Consider the following 27131-nt stretch of genomic DNA (forward strand, 5'->3'; position numbering starts at 1 on the left):
TACACTATACAGAATCCAGGGGAAATGGCTACTTAATAATAATAATAATAATAATAATAATAATATCCCCATATACAGTGGTGGAAATAAGTATTTGATCCCTTGCTGATTTTGTAAGTTTGCCCACTGACAAAGACATGAGCAGCCCATAATTGAAGGGTAGGTTATTGGTAACAGTGAGAGATAGCACATCACAAATTAAATCCGGAAAATCACATTGTGGAAAGTATATGAATTTATTTGCATTCTGCAGAGGGAAATAAGTATTTGATCCCCCACCAACCAGTAAGAGATCTGGCCCCTACAGACCAGGTAGATGCTCCAAATCAACTCGTTACCTGCATGACAGACAGCTGTCGGCAATGGTCACCTGTATGAAAGACACCTGTCCACAGACTCAGTGAATCAGTCAGACTCTAACCTCTACAAAATGGCCAAGAGCAAGGAGCTGTCTAAGGATGTCAGGGACAAGATCATACACCTGCACAAGGCTGGAATGGGCTACAAAACCATCAGTAAGACGCTGGGCGAGAAGGAGACAACTGTTGGTGCCATAGTAAGAAAATGGAAGAAGTACAAAATGACTGTCAATCGACAAAGATCTGGGGCTCCACGCAAAATCTCACCTCATGGGGTATCCTTGATCATAAGGAAGGTTAGAAATCAGCCTACAACTACAAGGGGGGAACTTGTCAATGATCTCAAGGCAGCTGGGACCACTGTCACCACGAAAACCATTGGTAACACATTACAACATAACGGATTGCAATCCTGCAGTGCCCGCAAGGTCCCCCTGCTCCGGAAGGCACATGTGACGGCCCGTCTGAAGTTTGCCAGTGAACACCTGGATGATGCCGAGAGTGATTGGGAGAAGGTGCTGTGGTCAGATGAGACAAAAATTGAGCTCTTTGGCATGAATTCAACTCGCCGTGTTTGGAGGAAGAGAAATGCTGCCTATGACCCAAAGAACACCGTCCCCACTGTCAAGCATGGAGGTGGAAATGTTATGTTTTGGGGGTGTTTCTCTGCTAAGGGCACAGGACTACTTCACCGCATCAATGGGAGAATGGATGGGGCCATGTACCGTACAATTCTGAGTGACAACCTCCTTCCCTCCGCCAGGGCCTTAAAAATGGGTCGTGGCTGGGTCTTCCAGCACGACAATGACCCAAAACATACAGCCAAGGCAACAAAGGAGTGGCTCAGGAAGAAGCACATTAGGGTCATGGAGTGGCCTAGCCAGTCACCAGACCTTAATCCCATTGAAAATTTATGGAGGGAGCTGAAGCTGCGAGTTGCCAAGCGACAGCCCAGAACTCTTAATGATTTAGAGATGATCTGCAAAGAGGAGTGGACCAAAATTCCTCCTGACATGTGTGCAAACCTCATCATCAACTACAGAAGACGTCTGACCACTGTGCTTGCCAACAAGGGTTTTGCCACCAAGTATTAGGTCTTGTTTGCCAGAGGGATTAAATACTTATTTCCCTCTGCAGAATGCAAATAAATTCATATACTTTCCACAATGTGATTTTCCGGATTTAATTTGTGATGTGCTATCTCTCACTGTTACCAATAACCTACCCTTCAATTATGGGCTGCTCATGTCTTTGTCAGTGGGCAAACTTACGAAATCAGCAAGGGATCAAATACTTATTTCCACCACTGTATATTCCAAACTTCCCTAGCCCATGGTTAGTATAATAGCATTTTCAAAGCTGTGCTGGATTGGGCTCCTGGACTGGCTCAGCATGGGGGACTTAGGATAGGGGGGGGGGGGGCTAACCAGAGACTCTTATCAGCATATTGTGTACATAGGTTGAGTGGATGAAAAGCAGGCTGGTGAGGGGCTCTGTCCCAACAACTTGTTTATCAAGGGAGTGCTGAATGAGGATGACTAAGTCTTGGAGTCGAGATAATGTGCTCAATCTCATCGATCTACCTTCAAGAAATGCGCTAATAACTGCAAGGACCTACCTCAATCTTTATTATTCCTACTGTAGGAATGTAAAATACAAGACCCTTTTTGCTTCGTCCTTCCCCTACATCAGTCCAAAATGCTGGAATGTTCTGCTGAGACAACTAAAAGAACTAGTCGGCCACCAGCTGTTCAAAAAGTCTTTGAAAACATTCTTATTCGCCAAAGCTTATTCCAATGATATCTCCTATGTTTAACCTCCCTCCCTTGCTGACTGTGCATGGTTATCTGCTGGTTGCTTTGCCCCTAACGTTCCCCTCGTGTTGTCCCCTGTTCCATTCCCTGCCTGTCACCATCTGTAACTGTGTCATCTTTGCATTGTATTGTTTCCTCTTGAATTCATGTAAGCCACATTGCGCCTGCACTTGTGGGAAAATGTGGGGTAGAAATGCACCAAAATAAATAAATAAATAATTTCTCAAAAGGTCATCTGTAATTATATTAAAAAACATAACATTCTATTATGCGATTTATGTAATTTGAGATGCAAAAAGGACACAAAAAATTAAAAATATTGTTGACATTTTCTTATCATTTGGAAATGACAGCACATCCATAATAATCTGACTATAAATCTGAGATCGTGTTCGCATTTCTTATCTATGTCTATGACGGTTACTAGACTGTGAATATGCACATATGGTAGTTCTGTTGCTCTCTTCTGTTTTTCAAATGTCTGTGTGTATGTGTATATCATTTGTGTGTATGTGTGTGTGTTTTAAAACATTTTACATTTTGAAATAATCTGCAAGTTAAAAGACAATTTCTGTTGCATAAACTTTAGATGCAGCACACAATATTTTACTCTGTTGGTATTTTCTTTACCAAGGACACTGTTTTTTAGTTTTTTCATATGCCTTGTAAAGTGTCTGCATGAGTCTGTGTACACTCTAGATTGATTTGTTGATTCTTGAAGCAGGTGCCCCCGGCCGAAACGTAGATCTGAATCGAGTCCAACTAATAAAATTGCTTTTTACCCTTGAGTTGGAACTGTATTGGTCCTCCCCTACTTTGATTTTTGTTCTGTGCCTTGAATCATAGGGGTTTTCTCTTCTTCTTTTTTGTTTTCATGTAAACATGTTATCCACTTGGTTAAATTATTTATTACTGTGCACGAAGTTTTTGAATTTGCCACACTTTAACAGCAAATATTAACACGCAGTAAGTGCAGCGGCTATGCTTATTCTCTGCAGTTACTCCACTGAAATAGCCTTTACTGCACATTAAGACTATTCATAGTGTTGATCCACTGAATGCCTCCTTTTGAGGAGGTAATGTGCACCACTGCAATGTAAAGGGGGTTGAATTTTTTTTTATTAAAAAAAGGCTTGCTTGGGCAGGGGAGCCCTGGAGGTCCTGAGGTGCTACTGGGCTGGTCCCAGGTCAGTCTGGGTTGATCTGGGGCTGGATTTGCCCCATCATTGTTGGGAATCATTTTGGGTCTGGGTTGGTTCCGGGGGTGAGGAACAACCATAACGTGGCAGGTATAATAAGGTGCACTACCACAAAATGATGTCAGTAGGGAGGAGAGCCATTAGGAAAATGACTGGCTTCAGCTCAGGCCTGCCAGAGATCCTGTGTGTCATGGTCTCAGTGTCTTAATAAATGTCATATACTCAGGAACAACGTGAGCTCTTGCGCTGCTGTCAACAAACAGCAGCAGCAGGCAAAACCTTCCAACCAGGACTGGACTGAACAAGCAGGACTGGAGCAGACTAGATGTGCAATAAGCACACAGGCAGAAACAGACCAGAAGTGCACAGAGCACACAGACAGTACTAAAACACAAACCAGGACTGGACTAGGCAGCGAACACAGAGACAGAACCATGTAAAGCCAGAAGAGAAAACAAACGGGTAGCAAGGCCAAAATGGGAATCCGTGCACACTGAGCCCTCTCATTCAGCTGCAAGGCCAAACTGGAACCCAAGGACAACGGCAGAAGGAAGAAGAGACTAGACAGAGCTCTAGGCAAGGCAGACTAGGCAGAGCTCTAGGTGAGACAGACCTCAAGGCTAGGCCACAAAAACAAACAACAGATCAAACAGGCAATAAGCAAGACAGACGTGCTAACACTAGCACACAGACAAGCTGAAGAACTAAGGCAGAAGTGCTAACCCTAGCACACAAACAAACAGAAGAACTCAGGCAGAAGTGCTAACCTTAGCACACAGACAAATAGAACTAATGCAGAAGTGCCACACAGGCACACTATCTAGGAAGAAGTGCTACACAAGCACACTGACTAGGACACAGGGCAGAAGTGCTACACAAGCACACTGACAAACCTGGAGACCTTTGGCTTTGCAAAGGCCCTGAATGAATGTCCTCACCTTCCTTATGAGGGCCTTCACTGATGATGTCATGACTACAGGAAAGAGACTTGGAACACAAAGAAAGTGGTATCAGAGGCAACAATACAAAGAAAAGAAAGACTGGAGCCACCTCTGAAGCTGACCACCATAAGACAAGGTGAGACTGAAAGTGGAATCACAACTACAGTCGTGACACTGTGTATGCTCAGTGACTCACGCATGCACATTTGTGCTTGTTGAAGCTCTGGTAGGCCTCTGGAAAGCTAGGGCCTCAATTTTCAATGCCTGGCAAGATGCCATGTCAGGCCGCGGGCAGCCACTGCCAGCAAGGGAAGCCAGTCCGCAGTCATTACCAGTGGAGGCAGCCAGAAGGACATCAAGAGAACAAGGTAGGAGGTTTCCTGACCGCAGGGTTTATTTATTTAATTTTACTTAAGTTGTTTTTGGCCTTGGGATTCAGAGTTGTTTTCAAAAAATTATTTTTTATAAATTGGGGGGGGGGGGGGTCTGAGGGTCTCTGAGAGGTGGGTTCTGCTGCTGTGGACCCTTAAAAATATTTTGAGTGTTTATTTTAGTCATTCTAGGTGTAGAGTGTCTAGCTTAGTTTAAAATGCGAGTGTTCTGATTCTGTCAGGTGTGTCTACAAATGTAAATTATTTCAACCCTTTTTGTGAGTTTGGAGAGGTTTCATTGAATTTTGCAAATGTGTAAAGCGGCAATGAATTGTGATTTTTACATTTGAAAAGCATTGTCTGGATTTTACTGTTATAGCATTGTTGTATGGGACATTTTTATGGAAATTAAGAACCTAAGAATAGCCATATTGGGTCAGGCAAATGATCTTTCTAGCCCAGTATCCTGCTTCCAACAGTGGCAAATCCAGGTCACAAGTACCTGGATTAAACCCAATTAGTAGCAACATTCCATGCTACCAATCCTCGGGCAAGCAGTGGCTTCCCCATGTCCATCTCAATAACAGACTATGGACTTTTCCTCCAGGAACTTGTCCAAACCTTTTTTAAACCCAGATACATTAACCATTATTATCACATCCTCTGATAGCAAGTTCTAGAACTTAACTATTCTTTTGAGTGAAAAAATATTTCCTCCTGTTTATCTTAAAAGTATTTCCATATAGTTTCATCGAATGTCCCCTGGTCTTTGTAATTGTCACTTTATTTTGTAAAGAACAGTGATTTTCCCATTAAAACATATGTGAAATTATAGTTTCAAAATGGAAATTACCATTGTAAAATCTGAGTTCAATGCTTTGGGCTCCAACTGTAAGCTTTATAATGTGGAAGCTGATTGGCTGGTGGGGAGCAGGTGACTCAAGCCTAGTCCTTGTTGTCTTAGGAACAGCTTGGGAACTCTGGTCTGAGGAATTGAAGACTGAGAGACAGTTGTGTGTGCCAAGGTCTCTGTATGAGAGAGTGAGAAAGAGAGAAAATTGGTGATTGAAAAGTCAGAAAAAGTTTATTCATGGCTTTATTTTATTGAATTGAGTGATCATGAAAGCAAGCGTGTGAAGAAAATAAATTTTTAACACAAATTTCATTAACTTTTAAATTCTTGGTAGCTGCTGAGGCTGTTTGAAGTCACAAAGGTGAGGGAGTAGATTGAGATAGAGCTTGCAATCTAAGGGGGGGGGGGGGTTACTAAAGATTAGCTTGAGTTATCTGCAGCAGGGCCCATTTTATTCCTATGGGCCCTGCTAATAACTTGAGCTAATCTTTAGTAAAAGACCCCCTAAGCTTTTGAAAGCAGTGCTTGAGTTTAGTTGTAAATCCAATTCTGACATGGTTTGGCCTACCACTGACTGACTGAAGTTCATCCACTCAATGTGATAGTGAGAGAGAGAGAGAGAGAGAGAGAGAGAAAGAGAGAGAGAGAGAGAGTTCAACCATGAGCTCCTCTTTAGTCAGGGAATCAGTACAGTTAGGATGCCAGTAGAGAAAATAATTATTTGTTTGATTTAGAACAGTTATCCAACCCTTAGTATTTTTCTTTCTAATTTAAAATATTGAGAGTTCCATTGACAGAAAGAGGGACACAGGGTTTTTTTTTCTTCCCCTTTGAGTTTATTTAAGCTAACAGGTGCTAAAGAACTTCCTGAGGAGGCTTTGCTGATGACTTTGGGCACCATCGTCCAAGAAAGACCAAAACCCAACTCAAGCAGTACCTTCAGCTAAGTGATTCCACACTGCAGCACATAACACCAGAAAGTTTGTCATACTTAGGGGTGGGAACTTACACTACTTACCTGAATCCACATACCGGGAGGTTAATGTTTAGGTAACAAGTTTAGGTAACAAGAGGTTAACAAAGCTAAAATACTTATCTGGTGGTTATGTATGTTGAGCATTTCTGGTGTCACAGAGTCATTCGAATCTGCAACTTGGATGCATGATTCCTGGTTATGAAGAGGAAAAGAAAACATTGTTGTTAGTTACTTAGGGGCCTGTTTACAAAGGCACAATAGGCTCTACATGCATGCCGCGCATGCCAAAATGAGACTACTGCCAGGTAACCACACCCCCTGGAAGTAATTTTGGATTTGGCACACGCTCATACTGCCGGAACAAATTATCTTTTTATTTCCTACCATGCACGGCATTTCCAGTGTTAATCGGCAGTTGGTGCATGCTGACCAGTCATCACACATGTAGCACGTGAGCCCATACAGCTAGATCAATGGGTGGTGTTAAGAGCTCAGGCCATAAATAGGTGTGTGCTAGTCTCAGTTTTCCTGGTCCATTGAAAATAATCCTTTTTTCCCAGACACGGTAAAAACTGTCCAGGCACGCACCAAAAGCATACGCCCACACAACCACAGGCCACTTTTTGCCGTGGCTTAGTAAAAGGACCCCTTAAATTGTAAACAGCACTTTAGTTCAAACTGCACAGTCAAACATCTTGAACACTTTATGCAAACTGGTTTCAGTGCAGCTGTGAATTTTTAATCCTAATTTTAAAAATACATTTTAATTATATTTATTCATTTCCATTTTAACAGCTTTTAAAGTTTCATGTGTAATAAAGTGATTTTAAAACAACTGCAAATCTGGTCTTAATGTTGCAGTTGCTGCGAAGTTCCCACTTTCTCATATTTCTTTGTAAATTCCCTAAGTGGCTAGTTACAGTGGGAAACCCTAATACTGTGACAAAAATTTCAATTAAGTTGTAGTAACACCGGTCTGCTACTAGGGTCATTTACAGTAAACTGCTCAAGTGGCAGTACACAGTAAGTACCATGTGCCAACTTCAGTTACAGTCTACACCCATTCTCATAATTCACCCAGTTTCTTCCGCCGAACACAGCAAATAGTTTACACAAAGGACTCAAATACAAAACAACCTATGCATCAAGTTTCTCCTATTTAAGCGCACAAATATGGAACGCACTCCCAAAAGCTGTGAAAACAATCCACAACCACCTAAACTTCAGAAAATCACTAAAAATTAACCTCTTCAAAACGGCCTACAATACAGATCCAATGTAAATCCCAACATCCGGCCACACAATAAACCAAAGACCATACTGGACAATATACAACCTCCCTCCTTTCGACCCTAATGGAGCTTGGAATATATCTCAGACAGCTTGAAAATTTTGGGAGTCACAATTGACCGAAATCTCACACTCGAGGAACAAGTGAAAAATACAGCAAAGAAAATGTTCTACTCAATGTGGAAACTTAAAAGGATCAAACCTTTCTTCCCCAGGGATGTATTCTGCAGCTTAGTACAATCAATGGTGCTAAGCCATCTAGATTACTGCAATGCCATTTATGCCGGATGCAAAGAAAAAATCATTAAGAAGCTTCAAACCGCTCAAAACACAGCAGCCAGACTCATATTTGGGAAAGTGAAATACGAAAGTGTCAAACCCCTAAGAGAAAAACTACACTGGCTCCCATTAAAAGAATGAATTGCGTTCAAAGTCTGCACCCTGGTACACAAAATCGTTCACGGGGAAGCCCCGACCTATATGTCAGATCTCATAGACTTGCCTACCAGGAACGCAAAAAAATCAGCACGCACATTCCTCAATCTACACTACCCTAACTGTAAAGGGCTAAAATATAAATCCACATACGTGACCAGTTTCTCATACATTTGCACGCAGATATGTAACGCTCTACCGAAAGCCATAAAAACAACGCAAGACCTAACTATCTTCCGAAGGCTATTGAAAACTGAGCTGTTCAAGGAGGCATACCATAAACATCCATCTTAAACACTAAATAATAAGATCCTACATGAACTAGACAAAACCGAAATCTTATCACTTGACTGATTGACCTCTTTGCTAGAAATGAACAACCACTAATACTTTAATCCTTACGTCGAATATGAACTCTTTAGTCGATGACCTAATGTATGTTACAATCCGAGTTATTATTCGGGATGCTTCATGCAGTATCATAATGTATTCTTCTTTACCGTGTATGTACGCACATGTTATATATATATACGCCTTGATCTATTCCATGTATATCACGTTCTATGTATGTTACCATGGATATATACACCTTGACACAATACCATTTGTAATTCTGTTACCCGGAAATGGCAACCATTTTGGCAAATGTAAGCCACATTGAGCCTGCAAATTGGTGGGAAAATGTGGGATACAAATGCTACAAATAAATAAATCTACCTTATTCAAACACAACATAGCCTTGTATCTGTTCTCTACCGGATTTGGAAAACGCCTTACGGTACTGTGTAAGCCACATTGAGCCTGCAAATAGGTGGGAAAATGTGGGGTACAAATGCAACAAATAAATAAATAAACCATTGCTTGCTATCATTCCACCACGGTAATATCACACTGGTGTGGTAAATGTGCATGCTAATTCATATGTTAACTGCTTAACACACTTTAGAATAGGAGCTTAAAGGCCATGTTTACTAAGCCACACTGTAGGCACACTATTGTTTTTAGCGTGCACTAAAAATTAGTGTGTGCTAATGCTAGAGATGCCCATAGGAATATTTATTTTATTTTTATTACATTTGTGCCCCGCACTTTCCCACTCATGGCAGGCTCAATGTGGCTTACATGGGGCAATGGAGGGTTAAGTGACTTGCCCAGAGTCACAAGGAGCTGTCTGTGCCTGAAGTAGAAATCAAACTCAGTTCCTCAGTTCTCCAGGACCAAAGTCCACCACCCACCCTAACCACTAGCCCACTCTTCCACTCTAGCATCAGCATGCACTAAAATTTAGTGTGTCCTAAAAACGTTAGCGCACCTTAGTAAACAGGGCCCTAAGTTATTTTATATCTTTTGGGAACAGATCCATCAGCTAGACAAATAATAAATTATATGAATTTATAGTCATGGTTTTGTTTTGAATAGCATAACATAACACTGTTTTAGTGACCTTTTTCACAAAGGTCAAGTTTTAAAGGTTATCTGGGGCCACCTTCTAAATCTGACTCCATTCAATAAACTGCTTCCTTACAATTGCTCCAGTACAAAAGGTATCATATGTATCTCATATGAACATTTATCATGTTACACATTTTAAGCTAGGATCTTGTTGTTTTGGATATTTTAAAATACTGCACATCTGTTCTCTGCATAATCTTTAATATAGGTTGTAGAACTGATATGTTTTAGGATTCACATTGCTCATAAATTATGAAAGCAGCCAAAGGAGCACATTTTCAATCACTTCTGTAGTTGCTGAAATCATGTATGAGCTAAAATCCAGGAAGAAATCCATTAGCCTTTTATAGTTCTCTCTGGCCTTTAATTGCTCTATACAAAACAAAACCATGACTATAAATTCATATAATTTATTGTTTATCTAGCGGATGGAACTGTTTCCAAAAGATGTAAAAACAGTATTTTAAAATATTCAAAATAACAAGAACTTAGCTACCATAGAACCTTAAATAATGCAACAAGATACATTTGCATGCAAGATGTATATCATATCTTTTGTATTGGAGCAATTGAGAGGGGACAGTTCACTGAATGGAGTAAGATTTAGAAGGTGGCCCCAGATAACCTTCAAAACTTGACCTGTATGAAAAAGGTCACTAAACACAGTGTTATGTTTCTCTCCTCAATCACTGGCTGACTACTTCCGCGACAAGGTCCAGAAGATCAACCTTGAATTCACCACCAAACCCTCCCCTCCTCTTCATCCCATTACCCACTCCCTCAACCAACCAACCCAGGCCTCCTTCTCCTCTTTTCCTGATATCACCGAAGAGGAAACCGCCCATCTCCTCTCCTCCTCGAAATGTACCACCTGTTCCTCAGACCCCATCCACACCAACTTACTTAACACCATCTCTCCTACTATCACCCCCGCTATCTGTCATATCCTTAACCTCTCTCTTTCCACTGCAACTGTCCCGGACACCTTCAAGCATGCCGTAGTCACACCCCTCCTCAAAAAGCCATCACTTGACCCTACCTGTCCCTCCAACTACCGCCCCATTTCCCTCCTACCTTTCCTCTCCAAGATACTTGAACGTGCCGTCCACAGCCGTTGCCTCAATTTTCTCTCCTCTCATGCCATTCTCGATCCGCTTCAATCCGGCTTTCGCCCCCTGCACTCGACAGAAACGGCACTATCTAAAGTCTGCAATGACCTACTCCTTGCCAAATCCAAAGGTCACTACTCCATCCTCATCCTCCTCGACCTATCCGCCGCCTTTGACACTGTCAATCATAACTTACTTCTTGACAATCTGTCCTCCTTTGGATTCCAGGGCTCTGTCCTCTCCTGGTTCTCCTCTTATCTCTCCCATCGTACCTTCAGAGTACACTCTCAGGGTTCGTCCTCCTCCCCTATCCCACTCTCTGTTGGAGTCCCCCAGGGATCTGTCCTTGGACCCCTCCTTTTCTCAATCTACACCTCTTCCCTGGGCTCCCTGATTTCATCTCATGGCTTCCACTACCATCTCTATGCTGATGACACCCAGCTTTATCTCTCCACACCAGACATCACTGCGGAAACCCAGGCCAAAGTATCGGCCTGCTTATCCAACATTGCTGCATGGATGTCCAATCGCCACCTGAAACTGAACATGGCCAAGACCGAACTTCTTGTCTTCCCACCCAAACCCACCTCTCCTCTCCCTCCACTCTCTATTTCAGTTGATAACACCCTCATCGTCCCCGCCTCATCTGCCCGCAACCTCGGTGTCATCTTCGACTCCTCCCTCTCCTTCTCTGCACATATCCAGCAGATAGCCAAGACCTGTCGCTTCTTCCTCTATAACATTAGCAAAATTCGCCCTTTCCTCTCTGAGCACACCACCCGTACTCTCATCCACTCTCTCATTACCTCTTGCCTTGACTACTGCAACCTACTCCTCACTGGCCTCCCACTTAGCCATCTATCCCCCCTTCAGTCCATTCAGAGCTCGGCTGCACGTCTTATCTTCCGCCTGGACCGATATACTCATATCACCCCTCTCCTCAAGTCACTTCACTGGCTTCCGATCAGGTACCGCATACAGTTCAAGCTTCTCCTACTAACATACAAATGCACTCGATCCGCAGCCCCTCCTTACCTCTCTACCCTCATCTCCCCTTACGTTCCTACCCGTAACCTCCGCTCTCTAGACAAATCCCTCCTTTCAGTACCCTTCTCCACCACCGCCAACTCCAGGCTCCGCCCTTTCTGCCTCGCCTCAAGCGTGGAACAAACTCCCTGAGCACATACGCCAAGCCCCCTCCCTGCCCATCTTCAAATCACTGCTCAAAGCCCACCTCTTCAATGTCGCCTTTGGCACCTAACCACCACACCTATACTCAGAAATCTAGACTACACCAACTTGACATTTTGTCCTTTAGATTGTAAGCTCACCTGAGCAGGGACCGTCCTTCTTTGTTAAATTGTACAGCGCTGCGTAACCCTAGTACCGCTCTAGAAATGTTAAGTAGTAGTAGTAGTAGTAGTAGCTTTACTTATGTATTGCTTTTTATATGTCTGGTTACTCCCACATTGGTCATGCCTAATTTATAGGCCTAATTAGGGCAAGGGAAATTCTCCCTGACAACATCCCAATCCACCTTATAATCAAAAGAGAAAAACGCCTAGATTTCGACCCAAATCGGGAGATAGACGTTTATCTCACAAAAACGAATAAATCGGTATAATCGAAAGCCGATTTTGGATGTTTTCAACTGCACTCCGTCGCGGATGAGGACAAAGTTGATGGGGGCGTTTCAGAGGTGTGGCAAAGGTGGAACTGGGGCGTGGTTATCGGCCGAGGAGAGATGTATGCGTTAGGGCGATAATCGAAAAAATAAAGGTGTTTTTAGCGAACATTTAGGACACTTTTGTTGGACCCTTTTTTCACACGAACAGGTCCCAAAAAAGTGCTCTAAATGACTAGATGACCATCGGAGGGAATCGGGGATGACCTCCCCTGACTCCCCCAGTGGTCACTAACCCCCTCCCACCACAAAAAAATGATGTTTCACAACTTTTTATTTTCACCATCAAATGTCATACCCACCTCCCTGGCAGCAGTATGCAGGTCCCTGGAGCAGTTGTTAGGGGGTGCAGTGGACTTCAGGCAGGTGGACCCAGGCCCACCCCCCCCTACCTGTTACAATTGTGCTGCTTAATGCTTATTAGTCATCCAACCCCCCAAACCCACTGTACCCCCATGTAGGTGCCCCCCTTCACCCCTTAGGGCTATAATAATGGTGTAGACTTGTGGGCAGTGGGTTTTGAGGGGGATTTGGGGGGCTCAACACACAAGGGAAGGGTGCTATGCACCTGGGAGCTCTTTTACCTTTTTTTTTGTTTTTGTAAAAGTGCCCCCTAGGGTGCCCGGTTGCTGTCCTGGCATGTGAGGGGGGCCAGTGCACTACGAATCCTGGCCCCTCCCACGAACAAATGCCTTGGATTTATTCATTTTTGAGCTGGGCGCTTTCATTTTCCATTATCGCTGAAAAACAAAAACGCCCAGCTCACAAATTGTCGAATAAAACATGGACGTCTATTTTTTGCGAAAATACGGTTCGGTCCGCCCCTTCACGGACCCGTTCTTGGAGATAAACGCCCATGGAGATAGACGTTTTCGTTCGATTATGCCCCTCAATGTCTTTCAAAAATCCACCATCCAGGTAACACAGTCCCTTTGATTTGTTCTTTCATCAATAACAACAGATCTGAGTTTCAAACCCTTGCAGAACAATAGGTGAAGCTAATGGAGCCATTTTAAAATCAGGGCAAAACTGCCATAAGGTTGGTGCTTCTTCTCCTGCCAGTAGAGTGGAGATGGAGAGAGAGAAAGTCTTAATGGGGGGGGGGGGAGGCTTCAAACAATCTGCATGGATGGAGGAGGAGGAGGAGGAGGAGGAGGAGAAGGGTGCTCAGTCTTGTATGAGAAGGAAGAAGAAAAATCTGAGTTCTCAGAGGGAGGAAGTTTCAGGTTTCTGACTTGATAGAGGAGCTGGATTGGGATTGTGATCTATTGAGAGAGGAGGATCAAGAATGCTGCACTGGCTTTTTTTTTTGTTGTTGTTAAGATATCAGATTTGTAGTTAATGTTCCTTCTAAGATGTGTGGGAGTTCTCTATCTACATTCCTGCCAGTGGTGGTGCTGTTTCAATATCATATTTCAATAGCAAAGGGCAGGTTAGTTCATTAGAACGCCACAGGACCTGCCCGTCTCTAATGATTAAAAACATGATATTGAAGCATCACCTAGCCCTGGCAGAAATGCAGTAGGATGGCTCCTGCGCAGCTTAGAGGGAATACGGGTGATAGGTTTAGTAGGGGTGAAAAGTCTAGATAAGGAGCTAATGTGAAATTCACCAACTAGCGATTTAAAACTTTTCCTGCTTTAGTGAATAGACGGAAATGAGCTAATGAGCTTAATATGTCCCAAACAGTTAATTTAAATATGTTGCCATGTTTTAGAAAGGAGGCTGTAATGTGAGTGTTATTTATAACTGTACTTGGGGTGGCAGACTCTCTCAATTCTTGTGAGAATAGATAGTTGGCCGGCTGTGACCCTACAAGTTTGGTGACAGAGGAGGCATCCCATTTCAGGTGTGCTTAAGTTGCATGTCTGACACTTAGTGCTTCCCTTAATGTACATATTCATGAGCTTAATTCGTTATTAAAAGTAATTAATTAATTTTATTTGGAATGAGTTTACTGTATACTATGTCTCGGGGTACACTGACTGAGATTCCAATCTGTATGGGTAGAAGTAGGTATGGGGTAAAGTGTTCCAAGTGGAGAAATTCAAACCAAAGGAGAGTATTTTAGTATCAGTTTAACTAGATTTCACTAATTCAAATATTTTAAAGTATGATTCTTCTATTAGGTTGTTGAATGTTTCTTGTTGGGAAGAAACCATTTTTGGTTAGCAATATTATTCAATATTATTGAACATGCAGAACAACTATATGTTATCCATGTATTCATTATGAATGACTGTTCAGTAAGAATTGGTGTTTTCTATCTTTGTAAGAGTGGTTGTTTTAGTTTGCTTTCCTATAAATTCGACGGGGTTCTTTTATGTTAGTTTTTATTTTGATTTTATATCAACATGTAAACCGTTTTTGTTTTGTAACCACAATTTGAAACGGTATAGTAAAATGAATAAATGATAAACGATGATTTAGATTTGATGTACATTACAGAAACCAGGGATGGGAGGGTGATACAGCACCTCTTATTCAGTCTTATTCAGCTGGATTTGTTTTTTTACCAGTCAACATGGGTGAGAAAGAAAGGAGGTGCCTTATTGCTTTCCTGGGATGTCTGGGGGACCAGTATACTAAAAATGCTGGCTCTTCCTACATACCAGACTTGATTTTGTGCATTTTGCACTTGGACTTTTTTTTTTTTTTTGAAAACCGAACAAAAACCAAAACATCCAAATCATGAAACTTTGTTCAAAACAGTATTTTCAGAAAAAAACAGACGTTTTTCTGTTTTGAAAATGACCTTCTGAAAATGCCCCTCCACGTCTCCCAAGAAGCTGCTTCAGTGGTTACGACGAGTACAAAATTCGGCTGCTAGGTTGATCAGTGGCAAGAAACATTATGAACATATTTCTCTGATTTTCTTTCATTTGCCTCAGTTACCCATTGAGTACCAAGTTCAGATCTTATACGTGTTTTTTTGAGTAATACATTATGATAAACTACAATATTGGCAGTGCTTGTGCGATCATTTGTGATTTATAGGATTGTTCATTTCTCACAAGAGCTTTTATTGTGCCTCCCTAATCAAGCTCTGCTACAGTGTACTAGGCCAAGTGCTTTTGCCTATGTTGGTCCTAAGCTGTGGACCTCTTAGGACCAACATAGCTAATTAGTCCAAAGTGAACTATTAAAAATTTTGAAACATGATTAAAATGCTATAATTTACTCATGGAGGGGGATCACTGTGAATTCATTGTTCATTGGAGGAGATAAAGGATGGGGAGGAACTAAGTAGGTGGATTGGGATTGAGGTGGGTAGATAAGGATTGAGGACAAGATGGGTTAATATGGATTGTAAAGTGAGGGTGAGGAGGGAATGTGTACACTAATTTCATCTTCTGCACCTAAACAGTCCTCAGAGAATGCTTCCAATTAAAGTATGCAAGGTATGGAAGACCAAAGTCACTTCATTCACTGGAACTAAGGGCCCCTTTTACTAAACCACATAGAGGGGCATAATCGACCAGAAACGCCTATCTCCATGGGCGTTAATCTCCGAGAACGGGTCCGTGAAGGGGCGGAGTGAACCGTATTTTTTAAAAAAAAATAGACGCCCATGCTTTATTCGCCAAGGTGTGAGCTGGGCGTTTTTGCTTTTCACCGATAATGGAAAATGAAATCGCCCAGCTCAAAAACGAATAAATGCAAGGCATTTGTTCGTGGGAGGGGCCAGGATTCATAGTGCACTGGTCCCCCTCACATGCCAGGACACCAACCGGGCACCCTAGGGGGCACTTTTACAAAAACAAAAAAAAGGTAAAAGAGCTCCCAGGTGCATAGCACCCTTCCCTTGGGTGTTGAGCCCCCCAAATCCCCCTCAAAACCCACTGCCCACAAGTCTACACCAGTACTATAGCCCTAAGCGGTGAAGGGGGGCACCTACATGTGGGTACAGGGGGTTTGGGGGGGGGTTGGACGACTAGTAGCATTAAGCAGCACAATTGTAACAGGTAGGGGGGGGATGGGCCTGGGTCCACCTGCCTGACGTCCACTGCACCCCCTAACAACTGTTCCAGGGACCTGCATACTGCTGCTTGGGAGGAGGGTATGACATTTGAGGGTGAAAGTAAAAAGTTGTGAAACATCATTTGTTGTGGTGGGAGGGGGTTAGTGACCACTGGGGGAGTCAGGGGAGGTCATCCCCGACTCCCTCTGGGGGTCATCTGGTCATTTAGGGCACGTTTTGGGGCCTTATTCATCAAAAAACAGGGTCCAGGAAAAGTGCCCTAAATTCTAGCTACAAACGCATCCATTATCGGCGAAGGGCGCCCATCTCTGTTCGGGTGATAACCACGCCCCAGTTCCGCCTTCACCACGCCTCCGACACTCCCCCGTCAACTTTGTCCGCATCCGCGACGGAGTGCAGTTGAAAGCGTCCAAAGTTCGGCTTTCGATTATGCCGCTTTATTTGTTTTTGTGAGAAGAACGCCCATCTCCCGATTTAGGTCGGAACTTGGGCGTTATTCTCGTTCGATTATAAGCAGGATAGGCGCCTACGTGCGCTGAATGCATGCCAAATGGGAGTTACCGCCCAGTTACCGTATGGCCCTTGTGGTAATTTAAATTTTGGCGCGTGTCCGCTACGCGCGTCTGAAAAATATTTGTTATTTTCTGGCACACATAACGGATGTGCACCAAGTGGTATTTGACACGCGTAGATCATTACCACCCAGATTCTTTACCACTAGGTCTATGGCTGGCAGTAAGGTCTCAGATTCAAAATGGATGTGCAGCAATTTTAATTTTGCTGCATGCCCATTTTTGGCAAAAAAAAGAGGCCTCTTTTACAGGCATGCTAAAAAAATGAATTGGCGAGCACCCAAAACCCGAACCTACACTACTGCAAGCCATTTTTCAGTGTGTCTTTGTAAAAGGACTCCTATAAGAGGATACTAATTAATGATGAAACAAGACCTCAGCAGTGCGATTTAATGGACTAAACTTATGTCATCGAGAATTAAACACCATTTTCTTCATTGGTTTTTAAAAATGTAACTTTTCTTATTTTATGTGTGTATTTCATAAATAATTTACAACTTATTAATGATATTACATGTATCTGTGTTGGCTCGGGGGCGATTTATCTGACATGAGTCATGTTTCGTGATCTGCTTTATCGAGGACAAACCCCCCTGTCACTTAGCCAGATCCATCTTACCGACAGTATCAATAAAATTCTGATAAAAATTTCCAACACACACTAAAGAAGAAATACACGGAAATACTTTTAAAACAAATAGGAGGAAATATTTTTTCACTCAACGAATTGTTAAGCTCTGGAACTCTTTGCTGGAGGAGGTGGTAACAGCAGTTAGCGTATCTGGCTTTAAAAAAGGTTTGGACAAATTCCTGGAAGAAAAGTCCATAGCCTGCTATTGAGACAGATATGGGAAGCAACTGCTTGCCCTGGGATTTGTAATATGGAGTGCTGTCATGATTTGGGTTTCTGCCAGGTACCTGTGACCTGGCTTAGCCACTGTTTGGAAAACAGGATACTGGGCTAGCTGGACCATTGGTCTGACCCAGTATGGCTACTCTTATGTTCTAAAAACAAAGGAGAAGGTATGATAGAAGAACATAAGTTTTCAGGACTCTGAACACAAAACCAGGAAATTATAGAGTAAAAGTAGGAATAAAAACCAGTTTGCTGTCTGGCTCAGCCCTCAAAACAAGGACATAAAATATGTTATAGCTATAACAACCTAGTAACAGCTTGACTAAACAGCCAAGTCTTTACAGTGCTCTTAAATTTCTTATAAGAACTGAAATCGAACAATCAAAGATAAATTTCAGATTGTGGATGCAAAGAAGCTGAAAGAAATCCTCTGTGATGAATCTAATCTTAATCTGGCTGCCATCAGAATAATCAAATAATTAACCTGAGAAGATGATAAAGAGCATTGAGGAGAGTAAGGAATGAGAAAAGGAGTTAAATGAACTGGAATTCTAGGGTAATAGGCATGATGGGCAAAACAAAAAATGATGAACTCAGTTGTACGAGAGATGGGACACATGATCAGATCTCTTGGTATTGTATAACTATTTCATAGCTGTGTTTTGTACAAGTTGTAATCTTTTCAATTGACAGGGAAAATTAGAAATCAAGAGGAGGTGAGGGATGGGAGAGAAGTGGATTGGAAGAGTGGGGATAAGAGGAACAGAAAATGCACCTCTGTGTCAAACTAGCAGCATACATAGCTTCAACATCTTTAAACTTGTAGAAATCTGTCTTCATTTCATTGGATTTCAATTGATCCATGAGGGACAATAGAATAGAGGCATAGTATTACTTCTTTTAAACAAAGCTTAAATGAATAGTGAGTGTCATCTGCTAAATCATAGCAGAAACATGTACAATGAGGTAGATGCTTAGATTTGTCATGGAACACTATGGTTGTCTTCTCCAGATTAAGGGGTCCTTTTACTAAGCTGCGTAAGCTTCTACGCATGCCCAATACGTGCCAAAATGGAGTTACCGCCTGACTACTGCTTGGCACTTGCGGTAATTTCATTTTTGGCACGTCCGATATTATTATTAGCATTTGTATAGCACTACCAGATGCATGCAGTGCTGAACACCTGACACAGAGAGACAGTCCCTGCTCAATATAGCTTACAATCTAAAATAACACAGACAGACAAGACAATTAAGAGCGAGGAAAGTACTGGGTGAGAAGGAACAAGGGTGGGGGGGGGGGAGGCAAATGAGTCCGATATGCATGTCTGAAAAATATTTCTTATTTTCGGATGCTCGTAATGGACACGCACCAAGTGGAATTTGGTATGCAAAGATCATTGCCACTCGGTTACAATGTGAGTCTTTACCGCTAGGTCAATGGCTGACGGTAAGGTCTCAGACACAAAATGGATGCATGGCAATTTTCATTTTGCTGCACGTCCATTTTCGGCAAAAAATTTAAAAAGGCCTTTTTTACAGGCACGCTATAAAATGGATCGTCACACGCCCAAAACCTATGCCTAAACTACCGCAAGCCATTTTTCAGGGCACCTTTGTAAAAGGACCCCTAACTGATTTATATAGCACTGACTCTAGACTTCCCTAACCGATTTGTGGTCAAGTTCAATTTTTCTCCATGTTTTTAACAGGGATGTGCTTGATTTGAAATGACATGGGAAATGTCAACTAAATACAGAAACCCTCTCACCCTCCCCTAAAATTTAAGATATTTTTCTGTGTCTTTAGTAATGTGTACACAATAGGGTGCACTATTTGAGCAATAGGGTATACTATTGATTAACAGTGAACAGTATTGTGTAATAGTATGCACTATTGATTATATTCCCCTCTATTTCAAAGCTATGTAACTGGCCAGACGTGGCTGCTGACTGGTTAAATAGCATATCAGCACTTAACCACTAGAATTCAGATGGAGATAACTGGTTATCTCCGCTGAATATTGCCAGTTAGTGCTTAGCACATAAATGGCTATCGTGACTTATCCAGTTAGGCATTGATATTAAGCACCTAGCAGAATGTTTAGTGGTCAAATAGGACCACATAACTAGCTGTTCTATCTCTAACCACTAAAAAGTTAACTGGTTAGAGCTGAATATTGGCATAACCGGTTAACTTTTTAGCTGTTACAAAACTCCAGATATTCAATGCCAGTCACTGGAAATGGCTTGGCACTGAACATTGGGCCCATTGTACCCCCGAAGATGAAAAAAGAAATAAAAATAACCTAGAATTAAATTAAAAATCCAATAAGTGGCATGGGAAACAAAAAAAAAAACAGACGTTTTTGGCCTGTATAACCCTAGATTTTAACAAACTGTAAATGTGAAGAGGAATATCAATCTAAGCTGAATGGTAACGTACAATACAAAGCTGATTCCAACTCATTCCGAAAGCATCGTCCTGATTTTACAATATATTCATGTCCTGATGCATTGATACAGATGGATGCATTTTTGAACTAATTGTCTTGTCATAGTTGCCAACACTTTTTTTTAAAATCTGTAACAGAAATGGCTTCTGCAAACTTTGATGTGTGTGTAAACTATAAACATAACTATAGAAATACTGGTGACAGTTTTATGTAGATTTGTATTGCTATTCGTCCAGTGACCAGCTGCAAGCTATTTTTCTCCTGGTCCTCTAAGTGCTTATGAAACAGCTGATCAGCTTTTCTGCTCCATCTGATATTCTTAGTGCCAGTTGATTCTCTGTATGGAAATGAACACCTATATTGTTAATATACTTTCTAGCTTGCTTTTTTTTATTTCTCTTGTCCTTAATATATAGTTATTCTTGTAGAGGCAATGTTAAAAAAAACATTTTGGGGGAAGTTATCAACGTTAAGATGGATTATTTTACAAGCCAATTTTATTCAGTGTGACTTGTTAGAATGATTTGAGGTAAAATAACCTTCTTTACAAGTAGCTCATGTTGATAATTTCCCCCTTTCTTGGGTAAATGGCTATTTTACATGTGTAAATAGTTTCTCTGAAAACTGCCTAACCTTTCCCCAGGTAAAACTACCTATTGAAATTGACATGAAGTGTATTTTTCCTTGCAGAAAAAAGGTGGTAGGCTCAGGGCAGGACTAGATCAGAGTAGGCAGTAATGCACATAGTTAAACTCACAGGTTCATCTTTAGAAATACTATATAATAATATTTCACTCTGTGGAAATGATCCACTGCAGAGATAAATGAGTTGCAATGGCTGAATATCTGACATATTTATTTGCATTTCACTATAATTACCACAATCCAGAAAAGAAGCAGAATAGGCTCTCAACAAAAGGTATAAGTGTGCTTTATTAATGACCCAACACAGGCTGTGTTTCGGCGTGAAACAACGCCTGCCTCAGGGGTCAATTAAACAGAACAGCAAAACTATTTCAACTTAGAGAGTTATCAATCTGCTTTTAGAACGGTAAACCATTGACTTGATGTGGAACAAACCACCATAAAAGAACGACAAAAAGCTGCATTTGCCCATATTAAATTTCATCTGCCATTTGAATGTCAATCTTCCAGTTTCCTAAGGTCTTCCTGCAATTTTTCATAATCCGCATGCATTCTATTAACTTTAATAGTTGTATGTCATTGCAAATTTAATTACCTCACTCGCCATTCTGATTTCCAGATCATTTACAAATATGTTAAATAGCACCAGTCCAAGTACAGATCCCTCCAGCACTCCACTATTCACTCTCCTCCATTGAGAAACATGGCCATTTATCCCTACCCTTTATTTTCTGTCCAATAACCAATTTCTAATCCATAGAAGGACATTGCCTCCTATCCTATATTTTTTAAATTTTCTCAGGAGTCTTTCATGAGGAACTTTGTCAAAAGCTTTCTTAAAATCTAGATATATTACATCTACTGGTTCACCTTTATCCACATATTTATTCATGCCTTCAAAGAGATGAAGCAAATTGGTGAGGCAAGATTTCTCTTGTATGAACCCATGCTGCCTCTGTCCCATTAAACCACACACATAACTATTTTTTTAAAAAGCCTCCTGATCCCCTTCCTACCCCCCTCCATACCTCTTCCCCCTTCATGGTTTCTGAAGTCCCTCCCCTCTGGAGACAGTTCTAAATTTGTAGTTGCTTTGACGAGTATGTTGCTAACCTAAGAGTTATTAACTGTTGACTCAAGCTTGTATTAGCCAGACAGGGATTCACTTGTCTGATAGAGGGCTGGATATTTTTCTGAGTATGGTACAAGATTTATTGGAAGCATGTTGAGGAGATGGATTGGAGTTTGAAGTTGTCACCGCTAGTGGTGGAATGATGAGTTTTTAATCCCAGATACACTATTGAATTGGGCATTGGAATGAGGAAGAGATGTGATGATTTGGTTTTCTCAGCTTGTATGCATTACTGCTACGAGTGGTGGGGGCTTGGCATTATCACAGATCTTTCAGGGATGTGGATGCATTTTTGTAAAATTGGTTAATGGTTTTATCCTTTGGAAACTAGGTTGCCACCGATTAGTTAATGTAAATGCGACTGGGAAAAATGGGCTCTTTGGGAGCGGGATGTGATTGGTTTAGGAATGAAAAATAATTTTTCATGGTTTAATGTGTTTTCGCAATTGTTTGAATGAAGCTGCAACCAATGTTCTATCACAAATATAAGTTTATATTTGAGTTTTGTCCTTGGACCCCTTCTTTTTTCAATCTACACCTCTTCCCTGGGCTCGCTGATCTCATCTCATGGTTTCCAATATCATCTTTATGCTGACGACACCTAGCTTTATCTCTCCACACCAGACATCACTGCGGAAACCCAGGCCAAAGTATCGGCCTGCTTATCCGACATTGCTGCCTGGATGTCCAACCGCCACCTGAAACTGAACATAGCCAAGACCAAGCTCATTGTCTTTCCACCCAAACCCACTTCTCCTCTCCCTCCACTCTCTATTTCATCTGCCTGCAACCTCGGAGTCATCTTCAAGTCCTCCCTCTTCTTCTCTGCCCATATCCAGAAGACAGCCAAGACCTGTCGCTTCTTTCTCTATAACTTCAGCAAAATTTGCCCTTTCCTCTCTGAGCACACCACCCGAACTCTCATCCACTCTCTCATTACCTCTCGCCTTGACTACTGCAACCTACTCCTCACTGGCCTCCCACTTAACCATCTATCCCCCCTTCAATCTGTTCAGAACTCTGCTGCGCGTCTTATCTTCCGCCTAGACCGATATGCTCATATCACCCGTCTCCTCAAGTCACTTCACTGGCTTCCGATCTGGTACCGCATACAGTTCAAGCTTCTCCTACTAACCTACAAATGCACTCAATCTGCAGCCCCTTCCTACCTCTCTACCCTCATCTCCCCTTACGCTCTTACCCGTAACCTCTGCTCACAGGACAAATCCCTCATCTCAGTACCCTTCTCCACCACCGCCAACTCCAGACTCCGCCCTTTCTGCCTCGCCTCACCCTATGCTTGGAATAAACTCCCTGTGCCCATACGCCAAGCCCCCTCCGTACCCATCTTCAAATCCTTGCTCAAAGCCCACTTCTTCAATGTCTCTTTCGGCACCTAACCATTGTACCTCTATCCAAGAAATCTAGACTGCCTCAATCTTGATTGACTGCACTTTTTGTCCTTTAGATTGTAAGCTCCTTTGAGTAGAGACTGTCCTTCTTTGTTAATTGTACAGTGCTGCGCAACCCTGGTAGCGCTTTAGAAATGTTAAATAGTACTAGTAGTAGTAGTAGATGTGTGTTTGAGGAGGTGGTATGAGTGCTCATGTTTGGAGTGCTCTCAGGCTGGGCTGTGGGCACATAACATGGCCACGTCCTACTTCTTAAGTCAGAAGCTAATTTTGGATGGGGACTGAAGGGAGGGAAGAAGCAGGTGAGTTAAAAGTTGCTATCTAGAAAAGGAGAGGAAAAGTTCGGGATTGGACTGGATGTGAGAAGGATTGGAGGAGGAGCTGACTGTGTGCATTGGAGCCAGTTGTGCTAGTTTTGGTAGGCATAAGGCATTGAGTGGATTGGCAGAGGTAAGGTTGGGTGTTTAGTATGACTAGGCGTAAAATTTCCTGCTCAACCCATCCAGGGTGGAGGTATGAAGATACGAGGGATTTTTCAAGTAGGGGCACAGTAGTCAGTGGAATGAAGATGAGATGCAATAACTTGATGTTTTCAGCTTATGTATGTTACTGCCATAACTGGCATTTCTGTGGATTTCACAGAGATGTGGATGCATTTTTGTAAAATATATATCTGCATTTGGCACCTCAGCTATATGGTAAGTCATACTGTAGAAAAGCATTAGTATCATAGCAATTTTATTTGAATTTTCTAATTGTGTGCTTATTAGATATTCCATCACTATTATGCTTGCATCATATTATGTCTCTATTACTTGAATTCAGTGCTGTTAAATGTCTTTATTTTTTATCCTGTTTCATGGTAGTCTTATTAGGTTTCAATTTGCTGTTTTCAAGTTTTCATCTTTCATTGTATTTATGTTTATTCATGTACATTTTGCTATTGTCAACAAAATTGTAAGTTTGATGTTAAACTGTACCTACTGTATACCTCCATGGGTGAATCTCTTTATAAATCACCAACGAGATCAACCAAAGCCTCCAAATCATGCACTCCTGGGCGGATGCATTCCAGCTAAAACTTAACGCAGAAAAAACACAATGTCTTGTACTCACCTCACAACACAACAAAAACAACTACTCCACCATAACCACACCATACTGTTCTCTCCCCGTTGCACAAAATCTGAAAAATTCTTGGAGTTTCCATTGATCGAAACCTCACACTCGACGCTCACGTGAAGAACACGATGAAAAAGATGTTCCACTCCATGTGGAAACTCAAAAGATTAAAACCTTTCTTCCCGAGATATATTTTCCGTACCTTGGTACAGTCAATGGTAATAAATCAACTGGACTACTGCAATGCACTGTACGCTGGCTACAAAGAACAGACTATAAAAAAACTCCAAACAGCCCAGAATACCACCACCAGACTCATATTTGGAAAAACTAAATATGAAAGCGCAAAACCCCTAAGAGAGAAACTTCACTGGCTCCCACTCAAGGAATGCATTGTGTTCAAGATCTGCACAATTGTACACAAAATCATTCACGCAGACGCCCCAATCTACATGCTAAACCTTGTGGACCTGCCTCCCAGAAACGCCATAAGATCATCCCGCAAATTTCTCAATCTCCACTTCCCCAGCTGTAAAGGACTAAAATACAAGCTAACACATGCCACCACCTTCTCTTACATGAGCACGCAGTTGTGGAATGCATTACCTACAGCCCTGAAAACTACTGATGAAATAACTAACTTCCGCAAATCTTTGAAGACACATCTCTTCAACAAGGCCTACAAAGAGAGCCCATAGCCTACAAAACAACCTCACCAACCCACCCAGTTATTAAAGTCCACCTTCTATACTATCCTGCCTAACACCTTCCTTCTCTCTTCCCTTACTTAATCTTTCTACATTACTAATTGTATCTGATATCCTGGAATGACTATGTCATAACAAAACTCTGTAAGCCACATTGAGCCTGCAAATAGGTGGGAAAATGTGGGATACAAATGCAATAAATAATAATAATAAAAGCAGTTAATAAATCCCAATAAATAAATATAATGATGTCTAGGTCACCACTGAATATGTGACTTAAAAGTGACTGGGGGAAAAGGGCTGTTCTGAGGAGGGTGCAACATAGTGGGACATTTTTGATATGATGTCTAAAATCCAAATAGAAAAGAAGGTCATTTTCGGAAAAAAAAACAAAAACCCATCTATCTTTTGATTTCGAAAATATTGTTTCTAACAAGGTTTTGTGCTTTGGACGTTTTGTTTTTTGGTCCATTTTCAAAAAACAAGTCTAAGTGAAAAACGTAGAAAATCAAGTCATTTAGATGTTTATAGGGGCCGGAATGTTTAGTAGATAACCCAGGAGATAAAAGGGGCACCCTAGCATGCACAGCAGTGGATTTCAAAAACATGCTCCCAGGTACACACCTCACCATTGCTCCCTTATCTTATCTTATTTATTTATTGCATTTGTATTCCACATTTTCCCACCTCTTTGCAGGCTCAATGTGGTTTACAGTGTGTTGTTATTGGTAGATAGTAGATTAGGAGATTACAGTTAGTGTTATTTACAGTTAGTGTTAAATAGCAAGTAGTCTCATCGAAAGTTAAACAAGTAAATATAGGTAGAAAACATTACTAATAATAGTTGGGTGAAGATGTCATAGGAAATGACGTAATCGAAATTCAGGCAAGTAGATATAAGCAAGAATATTGTTGATGATAAGTAAGGTTGCGATGTGTTACATTTCTATTTGCTGCTCTTATTGAACCCCCTAAAACCCACTGCCCACAACTGTACACCACTACAATAGCCCTTATGGTTGAAGGCAGCATCTATATGTGGGTACAGTAGGTTTCTGGTAAGTTTGGGAGGTCTCATAGTTTCCACCACAAATGTGACAGGTAGAGGGAGCTAGAGATCTTGAGTCCTCCACGCCATGGTGAACTGCACTGACCACTACCCTAGTTCAGGGACCTGCACGCTGCTCTAATAGACCTGGCTCTAACTTCTGAGGCAGTCATAGAGGCTGGTAAGTCATATTTTTATTCATATTTTTGGGGGGCAGGATGGGGTCATTGACCACTGGAGAGGGTATTGGGGGGTTACCCATGATTCTCTCCAGTGGTCATCTGGTCATTTAGGACATCCTTTTGTGCCTTATTCATTATAAAAACAGGTCTAGCTCAAAATGTCTTAGTTTAAGTCTTCGACGGTTTTGTTTTGTTCCATTATGGATGAAAAACTCCCAGATCCTGCCCTTAATGTGCCCCCGACATACCCCCTTGTGTTTTGAATGCACTTCTGACAGACTTCATAGTCTAAAACTTGGTTTCGAAAATATCAATTCGGACGTTTTTGTGAGAAAAATGTCCAAATGCTGCTTTATGCCACTTTTTAAACATTTTTCTCTTTCGAAAATGAGTCCAATAGTAACATAGTAGGTGACGTCAGATAAAGACCTGTATGGTCCATCAAGTCTGCTCAACAAGATAAATTCATTACATAAGGTGTGATGTTATACTTCATATGTATACCTGATCTCGATTTGTCCTTGCCATATTCAGG

The sequence above is a fragment of the Microcaecilia unicolor genome, chromosome 10 (assembly GCF_901765095.1).
Source record: "Microcaecilia unicolor chromosome 10, aMicUni1.1, whole genome shotgun sequence".
NCBI classification, from domain to species: Eukaryota; Metazoa; Chordata; class Amphibia; order Gymnophiona; family Siphonopidae; genus Microcaecilia; species Microcaecilia unicolor.